Source organism: Carcharodon carcharias, chromosome 22, assembly GCF_017639515.1.
Source record: "Carcharodon carcharias isolate sCarCar2 chromosome 22, sCarCar2.pri, whole genome shotgun sequence".
Taxonomy (NCBI): domain Eukaryota; kingdom Metazoa; phylum Chordata; class Chondrichthyes; order Lamniformes; family Lamnidae; genus Carcharodon; species Carcharodon carcharias.
The window spans coordinates 52,465,361-52,491,374 of record NC_054488.1 but is presented as its reverse complement, the minus strand read 5'-3'; positions in this window follow the sequence as shown (position 1 = coordinate 52,491,374).

Below are 26,014 nucleotides of genomic sequence, written 5' to 3'. Positions count from 1 at the left end.
GAAGGAGGAGAGTACATTTGAAACAAAAACAGAAAATACTGGTCTAACAGCATCTGTGGAGAGAAAAACAGAGTTAACGCTTCAAGTCCGTATGACGCTTCTTCAGAACTAAAGAGAAGTAAAAATGTGATGAAATTTATACTGCTTAAGTGGGGTGGGGCAGGTGAAGCTGGATAGAAGGCCAGCGATAGGTGGAAGCAAAGGAGAGATTGCCAAAGATGTCATGGACCAAAGGACAAAGGGGTGTTAATGGTAGTGGTACTGGCTAAAGGAAGCACTGATGGTGGCATTAAGGTAAGAAAGCAGAATGTGATAATAGCTGGACAATGGTAAGCACTCTGGAAAGAAGAACATGAACAAGTGACACTTGGCCCTTGTGGGGGTGGGGTGGGGGTAGGAAAAGAGATTGAAAATAGGATAAAAGGTGAGGATAAAACAATGAATAAAAATGAAAATAAATAAAAATTAAAATTAAAATAAGTGGATAAAAAATAAAAATTTAAAAATGAAAATGAATATTGAATAAAGGGGATAAAAAAGGGGGTGAGGATGGAGGGGAGAGTTCATGGTCTGAAGTTATTGAACTCAATGTTAAGTCTGGAAGGGTGTAAAGTGCCTAATCGGAAGATGAGGTGCTGTTCCTCCAGTTTGTGTTGGGCTTCACAAGAACATTGCAGCAGGCCAAGAACAGACATGCGGGCATGAGAGCAGGTTGGTGTGTTGTTGTAGGAGAATACATTTCCCAGTTTGACCCCCTTGGAAGATTTCGTCTGTTTGTGTTTGTGGTTTTGCTAGAAATAATGAATACAGGAAATCTTCCCCCCTCAGTATCTTCATTCCGCACTCCCTGGGTAGGTAAAGCACAGCTGGAATAAAGCTTTCTCTACTCTCTAGCAAATAAGTGTCTTAGTCAACCTCAGAAATCATTTGCACGAACATGACTTCTTTTTCTCCACATAAGGCATCCTGTGGCCTCTCAGACACAGGCTGCTGGTTTATTTTTGGCTTGTTATCAAAGAGTAGCATCAAATTTCCAGTCATATCATTTGGAAAAATTCTTTGAACAGAGATGAGATAGAAGTGTTTCTGCCCAAGCTGTTACTCCTTTGACAATACACAAAGTGAGTTTCAATAGTTTGCTTCATGACAATGCAAAGCTAAAAACATTAGACTTATTATCAAGTCAATGTCAGATACTGTAAGGAAACGATAAGCACCCTTGATCAAGTTGTTTGAGGCATTTGCTGATATAACACATTGAATGTATCAGGTTAACAGCCTTCTTAATAAGACAGAAGACACAACTTGTTTCACTCCTTGTGAAGGCAATTAAAGGCTGTGACTGGTAGATGGGAGGCTAAAGTCTCTCTCTTTCACAGGCCGGGGAGAGGGGGTGGTGATGGTGGTGGTGAGGTGGAACATTCTGCTCCTCCTGGTGCTTAAGAGGCACTATAAAGGCCCCAAGCCTGATGGAGCCAGCAGCTCCAGCCTCTATTTTGCTGTTGGGTTTCGTGAGCCCTGGGAAACTCGGTTAAATTTAAATCGGCCTCCTAACTGCACCGTGATAATACGATAATGAAATGTTCAGCCTCTTCAAAATGGGGCACATGAACGTCTTACATCCCTCTGCAATACAAATGGTGGTAAGAGTGATGTGGCAGGTTGGAGTTGTGTTCCCTGATTTTTGATTTTTAATCCCCTCCCTCTTTCCTGACCCCCAACTGCCCATTGTCAGGTCTGGAGTGGGGAGGGGAGGGGGTGGGTAGGTTTACTTTCAGGCCACCGGCTCTCTGATGCTTTGTTGTTAACTGATGTGCTGGTCTATCCCTTGGTATTATAAATCACTTATAACGGGAAACCACTTCTTCAACTGGAAATGCTACGACTATATTTTATAATACAAGGGCTTTGTCTGTGGCTTGTTCCTAGTTTTGTGTATAAACGTAATAGTGGTTTATAAAAAAAAATAGACCATTACATCATGCAAGGAATAGCTCACTTATAACCAACAGTCATCTGAAATGGAAAATCCCATGATGATAAATTTGCATTGATATTAATTCCCTACTACTCAGAGATTGAGTGCTATCACTGATATGCTTTACAAAGGCATTTTAATTTATATAAGCCTCTATTTCAGGATGTTTGAGTTTGATTTCATCAGGACTCCTGGAACATGATTTTATTCTTCCACCTGTCATGTAAAGGGTTAATGTTAAATATGTAAATTGACAGGCTACATCATCAGTGATGTAAGATCACATGACAACAGAGCCTACTGAAGGATGGTTCTGTGTGAAGCCCTGTGCTAAACTTTGTCCTGTATATAGTTAGAAGAATGTTTAATAAAAGGTAAAGTTTACCTACAGCCTTGCTTCCAGAAATCTCTATCGATCCTAGCCAATGACAAGCTAAGTCCCACAACAATGATAACAAATAGTGGCATTGGTAAAGACAATGGGAAAAGGAACAATTAAAAAATCCCAAAAAGACTGGGGAAAAAAAAGCTCAGTAACTGAAAAAGCAGCAGGCAAAACGACTGTGAGGAAAGGGCAGCAGGGAAAAACCATCAATTGAACTGGAAGAAAGGCTAGAATGAAGAAAAGCCATGGAGAAAATCTTACCTTTACCAGAGTGCTTCAAACATGTGGGAGGCCCAGATCAAGCCGAAAAGTGGCAGAACTGGCGTTGTAGGTTTACTAGATACAGAGCTGCTGCAGGACTGGCAGAAAAACCTCGTAAGGAACAAATCAGTACCCTTCGCTTCGCCATAGGCAATAATGCAGATGACATCTGGTCAAACAGGGCACAAGTGAAGAAACAGTGACTTATGAAGATGTTGTAAAAGCTTTTGATACATATTTCAGCCTTAGAAAGAACAAAATCATAGAAACGGCAAAGTTCAATAGACATACCCAAAATCCAGGAGTGGGTGCAGATCCCTTCATTAACAATTTTACTGACTAGCTGAGAAGTGCGAATATGGAGCACTGAAAGACAAATTAATTCAGGATTGCATTGTTGTAGGAGTCTTAGAGGCGTCTTTATCAGATTTTCTGCAGATGAGGGAGAATTTAACACTATCAAAGGCTGTGCAGTTAAAAAGGCAGGCAGAAGTGAGAACGCAAAATTGTGTATCTACTCGAGGTGATAGGGAGATCTTGTAGAATTAAATGACTGACACACTGCAGTTTGTAGCAGTGCACCTACTCAAAAACAGGGAAAGAGCGAAGCGGGTGTGGCAACCGCCATTAGTCAGTGTTCTTGCTGTGGTAGGAAAAGGCTTAATTGATGTGACGAGTGTCCTGACAAAAATGCGGAGTGCCACTTCTGTAAGAGGAGAGGACATTTTAAAGCTGTATCCTGTGTATCAAGTTCCCAACTTATAGATTTAAAGAGAAACCAATTAAAGCATGTAGCATTCAAGAAACTGAAGATGCAAAATACAATGAAATGCCATCCTTGGGAGAAATTACAGGATCAGATGGGAACTATTAGAGTGCAGATATTATGGGAAACGGACATAAAACAAACTTCAAATTAGACACCTAGAACAGGAGTTTCAGTTCTTTCAGACACAGAACAATGGCTAAAGCAAGACTACCTCCAGCCATCGACCATATAACTCCACAGTCCAGGAGGCATTCAGCTGAAGGTAAGGGACAGTTGAGTGCTACACTTCAGTACAAAGGAAGAGAAATCACAGAAACTTTGTATATGATCCAAAACCAAGGATGTTCACTATTAAACCAAAAAGCTTGCACGGATCTACAACTCATCTATCGAGTAGAATTGGGAAGCCAAGACAAACTGAAAGAATTCAAAACAGAATTTCCCAACTTTTCTAGAGGTCTTGGGAAGCTGCAAACAGCTTATCACACTGAGACCAGATGCTGAACCACGCCAAGGAAAGTTCCACACCCACCTTTACAGAAGGTGAAGCAAGAAATTGGGTTAATGCTGCATCGTAAGTAATCTCACTTGTAACGAAACCAAAAAGTTGGTGTTCAAGTTCCAGTATTGAAACCAAAAGGCTCACTATAAATTTGTGTTGACCTCACACAGTTAAAACAAAGCTGTTGAAAGGGTGATCCACCCAATGGCATCTGTGGATGAGAGTCTGGAAAAACTAGCAAAAAGCACAATTCTGACCAAACTAGATGCAAACAGTGGCTTTTGGCAACTGCTTTGGACGAGGAATCCAAATTCCTGACAACATTCAACACCGTTTTTGCTTCATTCGACTACCCTTTAGTCTTACATCAGCACCAGAGATTTTTCAGAGAATGATGATGAGTATTCTCCAAGGATTAGAAGGAGTCATCTGTCACATGGGTGACATCCTAATCCACAGGTCCACTGCATCAGAGCATAATGCCAGAGTGAAAGCAGTGTTACAATGTCCGTAAGAAGTGGAATAACCCTTAATAATAAGATTGAGTTCTTGCAACAAACCACTAAATTTCTGGGGCACATCATTCACACATCAGTTATCAGGGCTGATCCTCAAAACACCAAGGCAATCAAAGCATTTCCACCACTTCACAAAGGCACAGAGCTTCAGCACTTCACTGGAATGGTGAATCAAATAGAGAAGTCCTTACCTAATTTGGCACATGTAAATGAACCACTGAGACAATTGCTTAGGCAAGACCAAGCATGGTGCTTGAATGAAAATCAACAAATTTCATTTGAAAGGATAAAAGAGATGCTCACTTCACCAGACACAGTGGCTCACCATGATCCAGAACTGCCTACGATAGTTGCCACAGGTGCATCATCAGCTGGACTGGGAGCAGTACACTTTCAGACTCAGAGAGATGGTAAACACAGACCAGTGTACTATGCATCTCGATCAGCGACTGAAACAGAACAAAGATATGCTGTCATTGAAAAAGACGCATTAACATCTACACAGGCTTGTGAGAAGTTTGTCAACTTTGTTTTTTATTCATTCACAGGATATGGGCTTTGCTGGCTGGGCCAGCATTCATTGCCCATCCCTAATTGCCCTTGAGAAGGCGGTGATGAGCTGCCTTCTTGAACCACTGCAGTCCCTGTAGTGTAGGTACACCCACAGTGCTGTTAGGAAGAGAGTTCCAGGATTTTGACCCAGCGACAGCGAAGCAACAGTGATATGTTTCCAAATCAGGATGATGAATGACTTGGAGGGGAAATTCCAGGTGGTGGTATTCCCATCTATCTGCTGCTCTTGTCCTTCTAGATGGTATTGTTTGTGGGTTTGGAATGTGCTGTCAAAGGAGCCTTGGTGAATTCCTGCAGCGCATCTTGTAGATGGTGCACACTGCAGCTACTGTGCGTCGGTGGTAGAGGGAGTGAATGTTTGTGGATGTGGTGCCAATCAAGCAGGCTGCTTTGTCCTGGACGGTGTTAAGCTTCTTGAGTGTTGTGGGAGCAAGTGGGGAGTATTCCATCACACTCCTGACTTGTGCCATGTAGATAGTGGACAGGCTTTGGGGAGCCGGGAGGTGAGTTACCAATCACAGGATTCTTAAACTCTGACCTGCTCTTGTAGCCACAGTATTTATATGGCTATAGTTCAGTTCAGTTTCTGGTTAATGGTAACCCCCAGGGTGTTGATAGTGGGAGATTCAGTGATGGTAATGCCATTGAACATCAAGGGGCGATGGTTGGATTCTCTCTTGTTGGAGATGGTCATTGCCTGGCACATGTGTGGCACAAATGTTACTTGCCACTTGTCAGCCCAAGCCTGAATATTGGGCTGACAATGTCTATGTCTTAGGCCTAAAGTTTATCATTGAAACTGAACATAAACTGTTGGTTACATTATGAAATGCTAAAGAATTAGCAAAGATGATGCCAAGAGTGCAGTTTGAGATTGATGAGATTCGGTGCTATAACCGAGTGTGTCCAAGGAAAACAACAAACTACAGCAGATGCATTGTCACACATTCCGTTTGAAAAGCTGAACAAGAGGACATAAATTTTGTCAAAGAATCCTATACTTCATTGACCACAAAATTTCTACCAGCAACAACTTAGAAGCAAAATGAAATTCGAAAGGCACAAAAAGCAGAGGAAGAACGTGTTCAAATTTGTGTGTGCTGCATCAAAGGATGGCCAGAATACATTCCAAATAATCTCATCCTGAAGCAATACTTCAAGCAGCGAAGACATCTCAGTTGTGGATGAGCTGCTGATTTATGATGAGAGATTGGTCATATCTAAAGTCCTTAGACTTCAGAGAATACACCAGGGACAACTGGGCATTACATGGTGTGCGATCCATTGCCAGGTGCATAGAGAACCACTGATGGTATCCTCATTTCCATCCAGACCGTACGAACCTCTCAGAATGGATCTTTTTGCACTCAAAGGGAAGACATTCCTCATAGTTATTACTATTACTCCAGATGGATTTAGGTTAAGCATCTGCATGGTCCCACTTTGGAAGCTGTCATTATGTTATTCAAAGAAATGTTTGCCATGCACGGCATTTCAGACGTAGTCATTTTAGACAATGGGCCGTAGTCTGCCAATTAATGTTTTAAGAAGTTCACAGAAGCCTATGCTTTTGTCCATACAACTAGCTCACCCAGATACCTGCAAGTCAATAGGAGGCTGAATGAGGATTAAGGACAGTAAAGGCTTTGTTGAAGAAAAATTATGACATCAACTTGGCGCAGATGAGTTACTGTTCCACACCACTCCAGAATGGTCTGATTCCACGCGAACTTCCAATGGGACTGCGGACTCAACTTCCTTCTTTTCCACACACATTTATTTCATGTCTTAAAGCAGCAGATATAGGGAGAATAAGGGAAAAGGTGGATGAGTATCAAGCGAATCAAACCAGAAACTTTAATCAATGCCGCAGAGTACATAACTTATCAGAATTCCAGGCAAGGGAGTCAGTATGGATTCATGACCAAAACTGCAAAGGCCAACACTACATCTGTGAACTTATCTTATGGAGACTGAAAATGGAATAGTGAGAAGAAACAGAAGTGCTCTCGTATCTACAAGAAGAGCACCTTTAATGGAATGGACCAGTTACCCAGAAGGTCAGGAAGACGACCTGAACAGTGAACTGGTGTTCCCTGATGACTCACATACTACTATACCAAGCTTGAGAGAGAACATGGACGACTTAAATCCTATGCATTCTCTGAGAAAGCTGAGAACAAGGTCGGAGAGATTGGTGAAACCACCACAATGGTTATCTCTGTGAACCAGGGATAAAGGCAGAGACTTTGGGGGGAGATGTCAGATAATGTAAATAATGTATTGAATAGAGTCAGAGTCTTGGGGTGGGGGGAGAAAGGTTAATATTAAATATGTAAATAGACCTTCGATATCATCAGTGATGTAAGGTCACATGATAACAGCCGACTGAGGGATGGTTCTGTGTGAAGCCCTGTGCTAAGCCCTATCCTTGTATATAGTTAGAAGAATGTTGAATAGAAGGTAAATTTTACCAACAGCCTTGCCTCCAGCAGTCTCTTTTGATCCTAACCAAGGACAACTGAAGCTCAGATCCACAACAATGATAACAGACATATTCCTGTTGCTTTAAAACCAACTCCACTTTGCCAGTTATCATGTTTTCTACTTACATATTCCCCTCTTTCACTCACTATGCCTTGTAAATGTCCCTTAATTTTTTGTTTTTTCCAACCAATGAGGTACTTTTGAAGTGTAATCGCTGTTGTAATATAGGAACGCAGCAACCAATTTGTGCACGATAAGCTGCCAAAGATAGCAGTGTGATAATGACCAGGTTATCTGTTTTTATGCCACTATCTATAAATGGAGTCTCACCTCCCTTGGCTATGCAGGGTTAACAACCTTCTCTGAATGTTCATAAATCTCCAACAATGGAAGTTTAACTTGGCAAGCTGGGAGAGAAGCAGAGTTTGTGGTTTGTACCTGCCCTTTCTTGTTTGCAGGCAGCCTTTCAGAGCTTCTCATGAATGCTGACATGAAACTCTTCTCACCCCCACCATGATACCTGCCTCCCACCTTGTGCTTGAGTCTCCACACTGGCCTGGAATTCCCTCAGCACTGGTCCTGCCCTGTTATTCACCACATTCGTGGCAGAGCCATAATTCCAACAAAGTTATGGCAGCAGGCTACAAGCAAATTCCTGGCCTAACTTAGTAAGAGTTTCAGCTGCCCGAGTGCAACCTGGATGTGGGAAATATTAAGTAGGTTGCCACATTTTATTTTCTAAGAAATATCTATGATATGCTTTGAGGTGTGAACATGGTGGTTTACAATGTGAGTGTGCCAATGAACACTGGTGGACAGGCTGCACCAAGCCTTTGTAGACGAGGGCAGGTTAGGTGAAAACATAAAGGAACATAAGAACTAGGAGCAGGAATAGGCAATTCAGCCCCTCAAACCTGCCCTGCCATTCAATACGATCATGGTTGATCTCATTTCGGCTTCAACTCCAATTTCCTGTTGTCTCCCCATAACCTTTCAACCCGTTACTAATTAAAAATCCGTGTATCTCCTCGTTAAATTTATTCAGCGCCCCGGCATCCACTGCACTCTTGAGGTAGTGAATTCCACCGATTCACAGCCCTTTGAGAAAAGTAATTTCTCCTCATCTCTGATTTAACAATCTACCACCCCTTAGCCTAAAACTATGGCTTCTCATTCTAGAATGTCCCAGAAGGGGAAACATCTGCTCCACGTCTACTTTGTCTATCCCCTTTAGCATCTTATATACCTCGATTAGATCTCCTCTCATCCTTCTGAACTCTAGTAAGCATAGGCTTAAACTGCTCAATCTCTCTTCATAAGACAAGCCCCGCATCTCTGGAATCAATCTACTGAAACTCCCCTGAACTGCATCTAATGCAACTACATCCTTCCTCAAGTAAGGGGACCAAAACTCTGCACAGTAATCCAGGTGCAGTCTCATCAATGCCTTGTACAGTTGCAATGACACTTTTTTTATACTCTATTCCTTTAGCAATAAATGCCAAAATTCCATTTGCCTCCCCAAGACCTGCTGTATCTGCATACTAGCTTTCAGCGATTCATGCACGAGGACACCCAGATCCCTCTGCACTGAAGAATTCTGAAGTTTCTCTCCATTTAAATAACAAGTCACTTTTTTATTCTTCTGACCAAAATGGATAACTTTGCACTTATCCACATTAAACTCCATCTGCCAAATTTTGGCCCATTCACCTAACCTATCCATATCCATTTGTAAATTTCTTATTTCTTCATTGCAACTTACTTTCCCACCTATGCTGGTGTCATCTGCAAATTTAGCTTTGGCACCTTTCATCCCTGAATCCAAGTCATTAACATTGATTGTAAATAGTTGGGGCCCAAGGACCGAACCCTGTGGCACTCCACTAGTTACAACTTGCCATCCAGAAAAAGACCCATTTATCCCAGCTCTCTGCTTTCTGTTGGTTAGCCAATCTTCTATCCAAGCTAACATATTACCCCTAACTCCATGTGATCTTATCTTGTGTATTAATCTTTTGTGTGGCACCTTATCAAAGGCCTTCTGGAAGTCCAGATATACTACATCTACAGGATCCCCATTATCCACTTTGCTTGTCACATCTTCAAAGAACTCTAGCAAATTAGTCAAACAAGATTTACTCTTCATAAAACCATGCTGACTCTGATGGATTGCATTTTGACTTTCCAAATGCCCCATTCCTACTTCCTTAATAATGGATTCCAACAATTTCCCAACAACAGACGTTAAAATAACTGGTCTATAGTTTCCTACTTTCTGCCCCCCCCCCCCACCCCCTTTTGAATAAGGGTATTATATTGGCATTTTTCCAATCCACTGGAACCCTTACAGAATCCAGATAATTTTGGAATATTATAGCCAATGCATCCACTATCTCTGCTGCCACTTCCTTTAAGACCCTGGGATGTAGGCCATCAGGTCCTGGGGACTTGTCACCCTTTAATCCCAATAGTTTGATCAGTATTTTCTCTCTAGTGATGGTCATTGTTCTAAGTTCCTCCTCTATACCCTCTGCACCATCTGTTACTATTGGGGTGGTACTCGTGTCCTCCACCGTGAAAACTGAGGCAAAATATTGATTAAGCATCTCTGCCATTTCTGTGTTGCCCACTATTAACTCCCCAGTCTCATCCTCCAAGGGACCAATATTCACTTTAGCTACTCTCTTTCCTTTTATATACTTATAGAAGCTTTTGCTATCAGTCTTTACATTTTGCGCTAGCTTTCTTTCATAATTTACCTTTGCTCTTTTTATTATTTTTTTAGTAACTCTTTGCTGATCTTTAAAAGTTTCCCAATCTTCCAGCCTTCCACTGACATTTGCAATTTGGTATGCCTTAGTTTTTGCTTTTATGTTATCTTTAACTTCCTTGCTTAGCTATGGATGCTTTTTCCCCCTCTTACCATCTTTCTTCCTCTTTGGAATATATTTTACTTGGGAGGAATTGAATATCTCCTTAAATATCTGCCACTGTTTGTCAACTGTCCTACCTTGTAGTCTTCCTGTCCAGTCCACTAGGACCAAATCTGCCCTCATGCCTATGTAGTTACCTTTGTTTAACTCCAGAACACTAGTGTGGGACTCAAGTCTCTCGCTCTCAAACTGAACTTGAAATTCTAGCATGCTATGATCACTCTTCCCTAGAGGATCCTTTACAATGAGGTCATTAATTAATCCCTTCTCACTACACAAAACCAAATCCAGAATAGCCTGCTCCCTGGTTGGCTCCACAACATATTGTTCCAAGAAACAATCTCTAATACACTCTATGAACTCTCCCTCAAGGCTACCCTAAAGGAATGGATAGGACCTGAATTTATATGTTATCAGTTAAAGAAGTGTAATTGGAAAATCAATCACAAAATGAAAATGAAAAATGTGCATGGAGGGAACTGAATGTTACACTTGATAAATAAGAATGAAAGGTACTGAAGGTGAAATTTAACACTTAGATTTTTAATCAAACATATAGATAAGCCACCACACTCTCATCACTGAGCCAATTGTTCATATTTTACTGTACATTAAGGCATAGAATTTTTTCTATGCATTAATAGTCTTAAAGTGTTTCCTGAAGTGTCTCCTCTTTGGGGGAGAAGGTGGCATAGTGATAATGTCACTGGACTGGTAATCCAGAGGCCCAGGCTAATTCAATTAATAAAATCTGGAATTAAAAACTAGTCCCAGTAATGGTGACCATGACATCATTGCCAATTTTCATAAAGCCCCTTCTGGTTCACTAAAGTCCTTCAGAAAAGAAAGTCTACCATTCTAACATGGTCTGGCCTACATGTGACTCCCAGACCCACATTCATGCAGTTGATTCTTAACTACTCTCTGAAATGGCCTAGCCAGCCACTCAGTTCAAGGACAATTAGGGATGGGCAATAAATACTGGCCTTTGCCAGCAATGCCCACATCCCACGAAAGAATGAAGTTTTTAAAACTGCCATTTGGAACAACGTACCCAACCTGTGACCACATTTGGACTTTCTCAGTGGAGGCAAAACCCAAACCTTCTTGTTTCTTTTTTCACCACCTGCTCTCCAGAGAGAGGAAGAGAGTAGGCTACACCTGAAACCAGGTTATCCATTTGTAATTTATTTGATAGCAAGATTGCAAGGATTTAAAAATAATCCATCTCAGAACCCACCAAACAGGTTGCTGGAAATGACTAACCTACTGAGCTTTGTGGTGTAATGCTACTTCTTACAGTGAGTATCAGAGGCACAGATACGGCTTTCAATCAAATATTATTACAGAACTGAGCAAATTCATTCACTGATTCACTAAAACTAATGAACACTGGAAGTAATTTCTATGGCAGGGCTTTCCAAACTGTGGGTTGTGAGATGAGAGTTCTGGGGTCATGAACTCTGAGACAACAATGGCTGCCATAGAGCTCCGACTGAATGTTAACAGCTGCGTGGGCCCTTTAAATCCTCGGGTTTTTTAACAATGGACATGGCTGAACTGGTCAATGCCTGAGGCCTGCTTCAAAAAAGCCAGTGAAAAGGTAGGTTTTTAAAAACCTCTGAAGATTAATCACTTTGCCACCCACCCCTGCTTCCACAGGTCTCTCTCCACCACCCGCCACTACCCCCCTGGCCCACCACTCTCACAGCTCTGGGTCATGGCAACTTTCAAACCTCGATAGGGTCACTGTGGGAAAAATTTTTGGAAGCATTGTTCTATGGTGTTCCTTTGTCACGAGGATTGTTTTTCAATGTTTGCAGTTTCTCTCCTGAATGTGAGAGTGAACCGTGATTAAATCTTCATAATTTTATGTTAATGTTCCTGATTTTTATTTCAGGTTTCCTTTTGTGTGGGCAAATTAAGAAAAAAACACCAAATTCTGGAAAAACTCAGTAAATCAGGCAGATTCTCTAAAGAAAGGGAAACGTCAATATTTCGGGACATCATGTAATTGGACATCGCGTGACCAGGCCTCCAGGAATATATCTAAACAAGCTTCTCAATATGATGGCAATATTTGTCCTAGCCCTAAGTGGAGCTTCTGTGCTGGACAGACCTGGACAGAGGTTGCAAAAGTCAATCACATCCCATGTTTCATTGAGACAACTCCATCAGTAGCTGGGTAATAATACTGCAGCCCAAGTTTAGCTGCCCAAATTCTTGACAGACATTCCCATTGGGAGATCTCTGTGCCCAGGGCACTTAAACATAAAGTTTATCCCAGGCTTGACTGCCTGGCAACTTAGTATAGAAATCAAGAAAACTGGAGACCCCCTCCCCACCCCCCACCCCTTTCAACATATCTCCAACGGTGGTAAATGGTCAAGGACAGCCCACCCACCATAAAACAATGTGCATTTAAATAATAAGAATGAGGAAGGAGGCAGATAGTGAGCTGTGGTTCAGGAACAAAAAGTGATATTGTGTCTCTGCCATATTTTCATTTGCTAATTATATTCTATGACCTTCAAACAAGTCACAAAATATTCAAAGTGAGGAAAAGATCGTGTCGATAGCAATGTCATTTTGACGGTTGCACTTAAATCTTAGAAAAATTAAAGGAATGTGACTTGGTGAAAAACTGATTGACCAATCATCTTTTTGTTTGGGAAGAGTGAAAGCCCATGCAGATAGCAACAATAGTAACAACAGCTTAAGTTTATATAGTGCCATTAATGTAATAAAACATCCCAAAGCACAGTAGAGGAACATTATAAAACAAAATATGACACAGAATAACTTAAGGAGTTATTACGTCAGATGAGAAAAAGCTTGACCAAAGAGATAAGTTTTGAGGAATGTTTTAATTGAAGCAAGCGAGGCAGAAAGTGGAGAGGTGTTGGAAGGGTATTTCAAAGCTTGTGGCCAAGGTAATTGAAGACACTGCCACCCATGGTGGAGTAATTAAAATCAGGGATACTTAGGAGGCTAGAATTAGATGAACACAGATATCTCATAGGGTTGTGGGGCTGGAGGAGACTACAGGGATAGGGAAGGGCAATGCCACGAAGGGATTAGAAAACAAGGATGAAAATTTTAAAATCAAGGTGTTGCTTGACTGGAGCCAATGTAGTTCAGTGAGCACAGGGGTGGTAGGGGAATGGGATTTAAGATATGGGCAGTGGAGTTTTGAACGGCTGCAAGTTTACAGAGAGAGGAATGTGGGAGACCACATTCCAAGAGTGCATTGGAATGGTTGTAAAGAAGGACAATGAAGACCAGGACCTTTAATTTAATTTCACATGTTACTCTCTGGTCTTTCTCATTAAAGAATGCATTTGCCAGATGTTAATAACTCTGTTATCATCAGATTTAAGACAAATGCAACATCAATTTTACAGGAGCAGCATTAAAAGGCTGGGAGAATCGTTACTATACACCCCTTTCAACACATCCAACTTAAATTTTTTTATATTAAATCTTGTCTAACACACTGGCAGTGTTACAATAGATGTTTGAGCTCATATTGTATTTACTTCAAGAGCCCAGTGTTAAGGATGGTAAAAGTGATCCCTTGCGATCTGAATTAAATTTTTGCTGAAAATGGATGGATTTTAGTCAAGTCCTCTGAAGCAAACTAATATCTGTCTCATGGTCCTTTTGTAACTGTGGCAGGTTTCAACATCAACATGTAAAAAACTGGTGTTTACAGTCAAATTCAGCATTTGGTCACGAATACAGCACTCATCATTACCTCATCAAATTGTTGAAGGATTATTAGCAAATACTGATTTAAATCATAACATTGGCTCTTGCACAAACTCCCTCATCTCATTCCCTGCACTAAATCAAAGCTGGCACATTTTTTATGATTAAGAACAAGCCGTAACCTTATTTTTCAGAAAGTTTACATCTGGTTGCTCCAAGAATTAAATACAGATCAAGAATATCTGCATTGAGAATGTTTCCCCCATGCAGTCTTCTCCCTATTCTGGCCTTAAGGTGTTAATTCATGCTGGGGTTGGCTCCATAGATGCTGTCAGTCCTCCTGTTCTTCTTTTCTAAGTGAGGCCTAGGACTTACAGCAACCTACCTCCCTAAACCGACCCCCCCCCACCTCACTCTCATCCAGGGTACACCTAAGGTTGGTCAAAAATTGCACTTGTCCTTGATCATTACTCCGTGGAAAATAAGTCTAAATGGGGTTGAGACAGAAAGGGACCAAGGGGTACAGATTCACTAATCATTATAAGTAACAATACTGGCTAACAAGACCATAATAAAATGCGAACACAGCACTGGAGTAGAGCAATAGAATTCAAAAGTAGAGAAACTATGGGAAACTTCTATGGAACCTTAGTTCAAGCACTTTTAGAATGAAGGGCACAGGTGTAGTTTCCATCTTATGAAAAAGGATATAGAAGCTCTGGAGAAAATATAAAAGAATTGCAATGTCGCTACCACAACTCAGAGGGTAAGAAGGGAGGACAGCCTGAGACTCCGTTGTCTAGAAAAGGGAAGTCTAAGAGGTTACCTGATGTGGAGCTTGGTATTACATGGAGCAGTTGAGGAGAACAGTGGAGATTCATTTACGGAGCAGCTAAGTATATGAGAAGGACTGGAAGTTATGCTGATACAAGGATATGGAGGTGAGAGGAAACTTGTGTGGAGCATAAATACTCATTTTGTCAAGGAAGAAACACTTGGTTACTCAAAGTCATTTGCATGCAACATTTCCACTCATTCTCCTGTGGTCTGGTTTGATGCAAACAATCATTAAGGGCCAAACAGGCTGTTTTTGTGCTGTAACTTCTTTGTAACATGGTTTCCAATCTTGGTGTCGTACTTGACCTCAAGTTGAGTTTCTGACCATGTAAGATCATCTCTAAGATTGCCTGCTATCACCAAAACATTGGCTCTGCCCCTGCCTCAGCCCATCTGCTGCTGAAACCTTCATTCATACCTTTGTTACCTCTAGGCTTGGTTATTCCAATGCTCTCCTAGCCATTCTTCAACTGGCCATTACTTTAAGCTTATCCAAAACTCTGATGCCCATATCTTAACCTGCACCATGTCCTTTTGACCCACCTGACCTACATTGGTTCCTGGTGGAGTAATGTCTTGATTTTACAATTCTCATCCTTGTTTTCAAATCCCTATATGGTCTCTCTCCTTGTCTTCATAACCTCCTTCAGCCCTATATCCCACCGAGATATCAGCGCTCCTTCAATTCTGGCCTCTTGCACATCCTTGATTTTAGTCACTCCACAATTGGTGCCCATGCCTACAGCTGCCTAGGCCCTAAGCTCTGGAATTCTCTCCCTAAACCACTCCACCTCACTTTCGCTTCCGTCCCCCCCTACTGCAAGATCTTAAAACCCATGCCTTTGACCAAGTTTTTGTTCATCTGCCCTAATATCTCCTTTTGCAGCTCAGTGTCAAATTTTATTTGATCGTGCTCCTGAGAAACACCTTGAGATATTTTGCTACATTAAAGGCGCTACATAAATGTAAGTTGTTGTAATATGTCATTTGCAAGAGGCTGGTGCTGTAGCCTCCACTAGAGACTCCTACTAACCTGGAGGTACAGACTTGCTGTAGCAGGCCTGTGGGGGGAAGGGGCGGGGGTGGGGGTGGGGGGGGGGGGGGGGGGGGGGGTGGGGTCTGGTGGCTGCCACAGTAGAATGAAGAGGCATCTGGTGAGCTTTCTGCTAGTTTGCCTTCTTGCCTTGAGAATTTGTACCTTTGGTGACAGGGGCTGTACTGCCGTGCTCTAAGGGATCTTAAATCCCCCAACCATTGAAGAGGCATCCAAGCAAATCCACTCCTATCACCATTTGACATTCACACACGGGAGGGTCATTGAACAGCTGACAGTTCCCCTTCCGAACTTTGAAATTCTCAACTTAAACAGAAGACACGCAGCATTACAGGTATGAGCACAATGTCTGCAACTACAGTAAAAGCTCAAATGAAGTCATGCATAAACATGAACAGCTTTTCACCTGGCCCATACATTTTGAAGTGTAATTTTATGTCTCTTTTGTTACTACCTGCATCAATAAGACATGCTATGCCTTGTGGTGCCCACCAGTTGCAAAAGACCTAAGGACACCATATCTCCTTTCCCCAAGGCTCCCAGGTTGATTCATCTTGGGCCTGTGAGTAATTGTTTTCAGCAGGTCAAGGGGAAGACCCCAACGAGCAACCCACCTGCCCCCTCCCTTCCTCCCATCCCAACAGATAAAGATCAGAAGTGTTAGGGTAACGTGCAGGGAAAGTTTGCCAGATCGATTCATTTTTGTTATGGGTCCAAGAGGCTGAATATCTTCGCTTTCTGTTATTCAGAACTTTTTTTTTACAATTTAGGGAAATGTTTCAAAGAAGCGAATCACTGAAATGTGGAAACTTGCACAATTTTAGAAGGGTAAAAATTCTTTGCCTTGCTTTTTTATTGTATCAGTTCACACAATGCCCTTGTATTAGTTATCCAATTATGCAATAGCTTGGATAATTATTCATTATCTAACAGTTTGCTTCTTAATCAGTTAATCCTTTTTAATTAAGGAAGTTTGTCAGCTGTGTAAGGGAAACAAGCTCCTTCACATTACTCAAGGAGGAAGCCCTTGGTTACCCGAAGTCATTTGCATGCAAGCTCTCCACCCATTCTCGTGTAGCCTGGTTTGATGCAAGCAGTCATTAGGGTTGTGCTGTCACTTTCTGGCAAGGCAGTGCCATTTTATTGCAGAACCAAAAGCCAGATAATTAGCTACTCGAAACTGAGAACACAGTGCAGTGAAGCTGTAAATTACAACAAAAAAAACCCCCGGATCTAACATTTTAAGTAAATAATTTTCATGCCTATTATTGAACTGAAGTTTGTTGACTGAAGATGAATATCAGAGGGTTTCAGGTTAATCTAGCAAGCAAAGGTTGCCAGTAAAACATATGAAACAAATATGATACAGCACTGTAAAAATGTTTGGCAAGTTCTGTTCACTGGCTTCCAAATGCAAGTCAGTATGATGTGAAGAAGCTTTTGTCTCATGACCTTCACGCAATCAAATTATTGCAACACCGACAAGTCATTCTCCGGTTCCTTTGCCTTACCGGCAGTAAAACTTTGGCCAACACTTCCTGATAAAAGACATTGCTGCTGCAGTCTGTCCCTCGTGCTGCCACTGTTGAAATAACTAGCACAGCCTTATACTCTACTGTCCGTATGGGGAAAAACACCACCTAGTGTAGTACAACACACAGAATAATGGTGACACGATGCTAATGTTATTAGGCTTGCAACCTAGAGACCAATCTGTGAGACATGAGTTTAAAACCCACCATGCAGCTGGGAATTCAAGTTCAATTAATTAAATGAATATGGAATAAAAGCAAGTATGGTGGCCAGGAACCAACTGGATTACCTTAAAATCCTCTCTGATTTACTAATATCCTTTAGGCAAGGCAATCTGCTATCCATAACCTATCCTGACCTATATGTGACTCTAGAGCATCAGCTATATGGTTGATTTGTTACTGCTGTCTGAAGTGGATTAGCAAACCTCTCAGTTGTTAGAAAGCAGCTTACCACCACTTTTTTAAAGGCAGTTAGGGATGGGTAATAAATGCAGCCCTTGAACTGATGCCCGTCTCCTATGAATGAATATAAAAAATGTCCCAGGTTTGATTCCTGGGGTTACATCTTTCCCACTTTCTACTTCCATTGGTTCCATGTAAAACAGTGGCTGAATTGTCATAAAAACAAAAAAACTGCGGATGCTGGAAATCCAAAACAAAAACAGAATTACCTGGAAAAACTCAGCAGGTCTGGCAGCATCGGCGGAGAAGAAAAGAGTTGACGTTTCGAGTCCTCATGACCCTTCGACAGAACTTGCGTTCGAGTCCAAGAAAGAGTTGAAATTATTTCAACTCTTTCTTGGACTCGAACGCAAGTTCTGTCGAAGGGTCATGAGGACTCGAAACGTCAACTCTTTTCTTCTCCGCCGATGCTGCCAGACCTGCTGAGTTTTTCCAGGTAATTCTGTTTTTGTGCTGAATTGTCATTACCTGTTTTACATAATCACTCATAGTCAATGTGTAGCCCCTGGGGGAATTGAAAATTTAAATCTACCTTCCCCAATCCCCTGACCCTCACCAAACAATGAGCTTTGTGGACAGTGGCAAGGCATGGACAGGATAAGCGATGATTCACGTGTCACGGAGTGCCAAGGCTCCACCTTATATGAGCAACAGTGTTGATATGGATGAGGTCATTGGGCTTTGATCAATGGTGATTCCCAGAATGGTGGGGGGTAGGTTGAGGGGCAGCGGGGGATGGGGGTGGCAGAGGGGGTGGCAGAGGGGTGGGGGATGGGGGTGGCAGAGTGGGTGGGGGATGGGGGCGCGGGGTGGCAGAGGGGGTGGGGGATGGGGGCATGGGGTGGGAGAGGGGGTGGGGGATGGGGGTGGCAGAGGGGGTGGTGGATGGGGTGGCAGAGGGGGTGGCAGAGGGGGTGCGGGGTGGGGGTGGCAGAGGGGTTGGGGTCTGGGGGGGTGGGTGTGGCAGAGGGGGGCCCTCATTTGGCAATGTTGGTGGCTTTGAAGGTCAGTGGAGAGGTGGTTGGGCTTGTTCTTGTTGGAGATGGTCATTGCCTGACGCTTATGTGGTACAATTGTTATCTGGAAGAACTGGTTTGCTTCAGATTAGAGATCTTGTTCCTCCTGACTAGGCTGAAGATAATTAGGTAAACTCCCACGTGAATCCCCTGTGTTCTGTTCTGAGACTCTGAAACCAATAACGAATTTTCAGGAAAAAGAGGCATCATCTGACCTGGTGTCGATATCTGGTTGCTGCTTAGCACAAAGATGAAATGGTGATTTAAGAAACCATCAGCACCAGTAACACTTGAGCATCAGTGCTTTCATTATGGAACACTTGTGTCTGTGTTAGAAGGTCATGGGGTCAGATCCTACTTCATGGTGGCATTTTAGTTCAGTACTGAAGAAGTGCTGTGCTGTTAGAGATGCTATCTTTTGTATGTGATGTTAAACTGTCTGCCCTCTAAAGGTGAATGTAAAAGATGCATAACACTATTTTTAAAAAGAGCTGAGCCATTCTTCCCAGTGTTGTGACCAAAATTAAGCCCTTATCAAACATCACTGAGACAGATGATCTGGCCATTTATCTCATTGTTGCCTATGGGAGTTTGCTGTGTGCAAATTAGCTGCTGCATTGCCTGCATTACAGCAGTGACAGCACCTCACTTCACTGGAAAGCATTTTGAGGTTTTGAGAGATGTTTTATCAGGGTGTTGAACCTTTCATGTGAAATGCGAGGGGCCACATTTCAGTTTTTTTTTCTCACACATGGGGCTGATGTGCAGATTTCGGAAAGATAAGGTGTTAGTAATTACATATTAACCAAAACAACAAAAAATGAGCACTTTTAAGAGCGAGCTTCAAATGAGAAGATTAATTTATTAGCTTACTTTCTCATCATTATATTGGACACTGATTTAGTGAAACATCTGGCATTGTTTTTGCTTGCACAGTTAATCAATGTCTTCCCGCTCTCTTGATGCAGTGATGGGGAGTATTCCACACAGAAGTCCATTTGTCAGGAATGATCTTGATTTTGTTTTGACATTTTCCATTCCTGAAAAAGCTGTCCACAGAAGTATGTGCTGCCAAACAGTGCAATGAGTCGAAGGGCATGTTTTGAGAGATTTGGATAAGACTCTGAGGGAACATATTGACGATGGCTCACAGGCCATATGTTAGACAATCCTATTGTAAACTATCCATGTTATCTTCCAGTTCTGAGGAAGGGTTTCTGTATGAAACATCAACATAACTTGCTGAGTGTTTGCAGTATTTTCTGTTTTCCTTTGTGTCTTTTTATATATTCCTGTTCAATGTACATGTGCCCCAGATGATCAGAACCTTTGATCATATGTGTAAATCATTTTTGTTTCTTTAACGGATTTACTGGAACATGTTTAATACTTAATAACTCAGCTGCCAGTGCAACAACTTTGTTTCCTCTTCCAGCTTTGTCCATTTGTCAAGGTACTGGCACACAGGGTGGAATCGTCCCAGATTTGCACTAAGATTTGTGGTAGTGGGAGGGTAAAATGACGATGGCGGCTTTTCACACTGTATTGTCCCAAACCCGCCGCATTAATAATGCATTCCCAGGAAACACGCTCTTTCCATGGTGGGCAGGCTCTCAAGTTCCCATCACGCCATCACCTCACCACTTCATCACGCCATATTTAAAGTCCAGCCGCGCACACACCTCTCAGTGCTTCCAGCCTAAGACTGCTGTAAAGAAGACATGGCCCCTAAAGACAAAAAGACTGCAGCCCCTAGATTGAAAGACACATCCCTCGAGTGCCTTTGGGTGCAGTGGAGGCTCGCTGTGATGTCCTCTACACCCGCACTGGCCGCAGGATGGGCAGCAACGTCACCAATCTGGCTTGGGAGGCAGTGGCAGTGCTGGTCAGCGCCAACGCCCTGCTAAAGAGGACAGCCATCCAGTGCCACAAGAGGATGAATGATCTCCTCTGTTCCGCCAGGGTAAGTCACTCTTCTCATCACTCTCAACTCACACACTCACAAACCCATCACACATCCACAGGGCCCTCACTCACTGCTTGTTCAAGGGACATCACCATTCACTCTCTCACACACACCTTCATTGTCTTCATCCCATCCATGGGACCACTCACCACCCACACATGCCATCATTTGGCCTGGCAGGCGTCCTCTCTCCATCTCTATTCATGCAGGACAAGCTGGCACACAACAAGAGGGAGAGGTTGCAGACCAGTGGAGCAAATGCCTGAAATCAAGGTACCTCACGGACCTTGAAAACAGAGCCATCCAGCTGGCTGGTGAGGATCTGGACCATTTGTGAGCTGATGGTGAGGTCAGCGGTGCACTACCAAGTGAGGATCCAGCAGTGCAACATCCATCAGACAACCATGCTGTGAGTGATATGTCCTGTTTCACAGGCCACTGCCATGCACTAATTGTCTCTCTTTATTTTTGCAGGCACATCTACCAACACCTGCCCCTTCACTTCCTCTCTCCTCACCGTCCAAGGGCCCAAACACTCCTTTCAAGTGAAGCAGCATTTCACTTGCATTTCCCCCAACTTAGTCTACTGCCTTCGTTGCTCCCAATGTGATCTCCTCTACATTGGAGAGACCAAACGTAAACTGGGTGACCGCTTTGCAGAACACCTGCGGTCTGTCCGCAAGAATGACCCAAACCTCCCTGTCGCTTGCCATTTTAACACTCCACCCTGCTCTCTTGCCCACATGTCTGTCCTTGGCTTGCTGCATTGTTCCAGTGAAGCCCAACGCAAACTGGAGGAACAACACCTCATCTTCCGACTAGGGACTTTACAGCCTTCCGGACTGAATATTGAATTCAACAACTTTAGATCTTGAGCTCCCTCCTCCATCTCCACCCCCTTTCTGTTTCCCCCTTCCTTTTGTTTTTTTCCAATAAATTATATAGATTTTTCTTTTCCCACCTATTTCCATTATTTTTAAATCTTTTATGCTCTCCCCACCCCCACTAGAGCTGTACCTTGAGTGCCCTACCATCCATTCTTAATTAGCACATTCGTTTAGATAATATCACCAACTTTAACACCTATGTGTTCTTTTGTTCTGTTGTTTGTGACATCTTTTGATGATCTGCTTCTATCACTGCTTGTTTGTCCCTACAATCACAGCAACCCCGTCCACTTCTCTCCCCCCACCCAACCCCACCCCCCCACACACCTTAAACCAGCTTATATTTCAACTCTTTCTTGGACTCGAACTCAAGTTCTGTCGAAAGGTCATGAGGACTCGAAACGTCAACTCTTTTCTTCTCTGCCGAAGCTGCCAGACCTGCTGAGTTTTTCCAGGTAATTCTGTTTTTGTTTTGAATCTCCAGCATCCGCAGTTTTTTTGTTTTTTGTTTTTATCCCAAGAAGGTCTCCCTGCCTATGGCTCCTTGTTGTGATGATCAGTGTTGGTGTCACTCAGATTTGAAACTTCTCTGCACAAGATAAAGGCAGGTCCCCGAAAGAAGGCTGGGGCCTCCAGGTCTCGGCCTTCCAGAAGACACCCATCAAGGGCCTCTTCCCTGTGCTTTGTGCAACCTTCAGACCAAAGTGATGGTCCAGCCTCACACTCGCTGGAAATGTTACTGACGCCTGCACCTCAATGGCGCCTGTCATTACTGCCAGAACATAGTGGGCCGGTGCCACAGAGTGTTCTCATTCTCTCTGTGTGTTCTCAGCACCTTTAAGGTGGGGCTGGCCCCCATCTCCTCAGCCTCTGTGACCAGTGATGCTGTGCTCCAGCTCCCTAAGGGCTCAGGTGCTGAAGGTGGACAAAGGATCAGATGCCTCAAGTCTCATGGCTACGTCTCTATGATATGACCCTGATTACAGAACACAAGTGAGCTGCCCTCGGCCAGACAGGAGTCAGACATTCTCAGAGGCTATGTGAAGATCTATGGAGTGTCCTCTCTGCACATCATCATTATCCTCCTGCAATCGAGCGACTATTAGGGTCTCCACCTCATCTCCATGACAGGAGCATTATCACAGAGGATATGTGAGCTGCCATAAGCCAGACTGGAGTCAAACGTTCATAGATGCAATGTGAGGATCTTATGGTGTTTCTTCACTGTGTGTTATCATCATCCTGCACAAATCTAGCAGCTATGAGGGCCTCCCAAGCATGCTTGCCTCATCTGGCCAGTACGAGGGCCTCATCACCATCATTGTCACCTTTGAGGACCTCCTTACCCTCATTACCCTCATCTCCTCCTCCTCATCGGAGGAGACCTCCAGCTCCTGCAGCTCCTCCTCAGCCAACTCCTCTCCCTGTTGGAGCGCCAGGATGTAAAGGGAGCAGCAGGCAGCGACGATGTATGACACGCTGTGCAGACTGTATTGCAGGCCTCCACTGGACCGGTCCAGGCACCGGAACCTCATTCAGCATTCTGATGGTCTGCCCCACGTTCAAGTTGCAGCATAAGCCTCGATGTACCGTCGCTTTGCTGCAGTCTGAGGCTGCTGCACGGGTGTCATCAGCCATGTCCTCTGAGGGCAGCCCTTGTCCCCGAGGAGCCATCCCTTCAGCTTCTGTGGACCCTGGAAGATGTCAGAGATCTGCGACCGACTGAGAATGTAGGAGTTGTGCACATTCTCTGGAAACCGTACGCAGACCTGCAGGCTGTGTTTGTGGTTGTTGCACATCAGCTGAACATTCAGCGAATGGAATCCCTTGTAGCTGATGTAATTGACCGTGTTTTGTGACAGAGATCTGAGCAAAAGTCAATGGCACCCTGCACCTGTGGGGAACCCGAGATCTGGGCAAATCCAATCGCTCTTGCATTCTGGCTCTCCTGGTCCCAGATGAAATGCACAGTGGTGTGCCCTGGCAAAGATGGCATCCGTGAACTCATGGATGCATTTTTGGTTGCAGACTTGCAATATCCCACAGAGGTCACCTGTGGAGCCCTGAAAGGAGCCACTGGCATGGAAATTGAGCACAGCAGTCACTTTCACGGCCATTGGCAGTGGATGCCCTACATGTCCATGTGGCAACAAATCCTGCAGTAGCTGGTAGATGTGACTGACCAGTTCCCTAGACATGCGCAGTCTTCACTGACGCTGGTTCTTGGTCATCTGCAGGAATGAACGGCGGTGTCTATAGGCCTTGGTCTAGCTAGACACCGACCAACAACCGCTCTCTGTGCCTCCTTGGCAGCGTGTGCAGAAGCCCCAGCTGGCCTTTCTTCCAGAGGGTATTGCTGTTCCCTCTGCACAGCCATGTACCTCAATCGTTCTCTTCTCCATCATCTTCACTCTCTGTAAGCACAGAGGCATACAGCTAGTTCACCAGGCTCCATGATCCGGATGTACTCCTCCTGCAGGATGAAAGGGAGAGACGCGTGGTTAGCATGGGTGCACTAAGAACCTGTCTTGGTTAAGTCCAAAGGCTCCTTGACACAACCTGGAGAGTATTGGCCACCACTATGATGGCCAGAGATTAGTGTGCTGCATGGTTGCCCGAAACCCCGTCTACCTCTGCCCCATTCCAATTGACCGATTGGCAGCAGCTTTGCCCGCTGGACTGCATGCTGTACTCTCAGCTCAGGCACAGGCATTCTCCTAACCCACGCTGCCACTTGAACCATGGGGAGACTGGTCAAAACCGGGATGCTGACATTGTAGGGGGCTGTAAGCACCTCCACCAGTGACTGCTCCATGCGCAGAAGGGTCAAACAGACTCAAAATGTTAACTTTGTTTCCCTCTCCACAGAGGCTGCCAGACCTGCTGAGATTTTCCAGCATTTTCTGTTTTTATTTCAGATTTCCAGCATCCACAGTATCTTGCATTTGTTATAGAAAGAAGTGTTCATTGGAATGATTTTGGCTCTCATAACAATTTCAGTAGGTCCCTGTGACAAAAGCATCAGAAGTTAATATGGGTGGCGCATTGCGACTATTTCGTCAGTCTCCCTGAAACAGCAGAGCTGTGAGAACTGCTTAATTTGAGAAATACAAAAATCTAAACTGACATAAGTTTAAAACATTCTACACATTTTTCTTACCGAAGTATTATCTACAATAACGACTACATCAATTAGACTTAAGTATAAGGACTTGATTAAGAAGTTTTCAAATATTGCAAAAATGGGCTGATTGGTTGCTAATCAGGTAGAAAACCAGCAACTGCTGGAAGATGTCAATGAACTGATCTGGTGGGAGGAATGATGGCAAATGGAATTCGATAGGAGAAGTGTGAGGGAATACATTTGCAGAGGGCAAACAAGGCAGAGGAGTACACAATAAATGGTAGGATAGTGAGAAATGTAGAGGAACAAAGTGACCTTAAAGCACATGTCCACAGATCCCTGAAGATAGCAGAAAATGTACCAACGGTAAGGGTAATTAGCCAAAGTCCAAGAGGGACCAAAGGCATCTCTCGGTTCGAGAGAGACAATTGGTTAGCTTGAGAGGCAGCACTCCACATCAAGCATGGGGCAAGGCCAGGAGGCAGGTCTCCTTGAACCACCACAGCTGGTACCGAGATTAAACCTGTGCCATTGATGTCATTTTGAACCACACTCTGGTCATTTAGCCAACTGAGCTAACTGACTCCCCCATAAGGTGGTCAAAAGTATTTGGGATATTTTCCTTTATTAGCTGATGCATAAGAGGGGGCCGGTAAGCTCAGTTGGCTAGATGGCTAATGTGTGGTTCAGATTAACGCCAACAGTGTGGCTTCGATTCCCATCCTGGCTGAAGTAGACTTGGGACTTGCCGCCTCTCCTTGGCCCTGAGAGGGGAAGGTGATGGCAAACCACCACTGACAAAATCTGCCAAGAAAACAGCCTCAGTATTAAGTATTAGCAGAAAATGAGCCAAGAACCTGCCTTCAGGCAGTGCACACATGCATGAATGAATGAGAATATAAGAGTAGGGAGGTTATGCTAGAACTATTTAGGCCACAACAAGAGTACTACATGCAGTTCTGTCACCACATTACAGAAGGATGTAACTGAACTAAAGAAGGTACAGAGGAGAT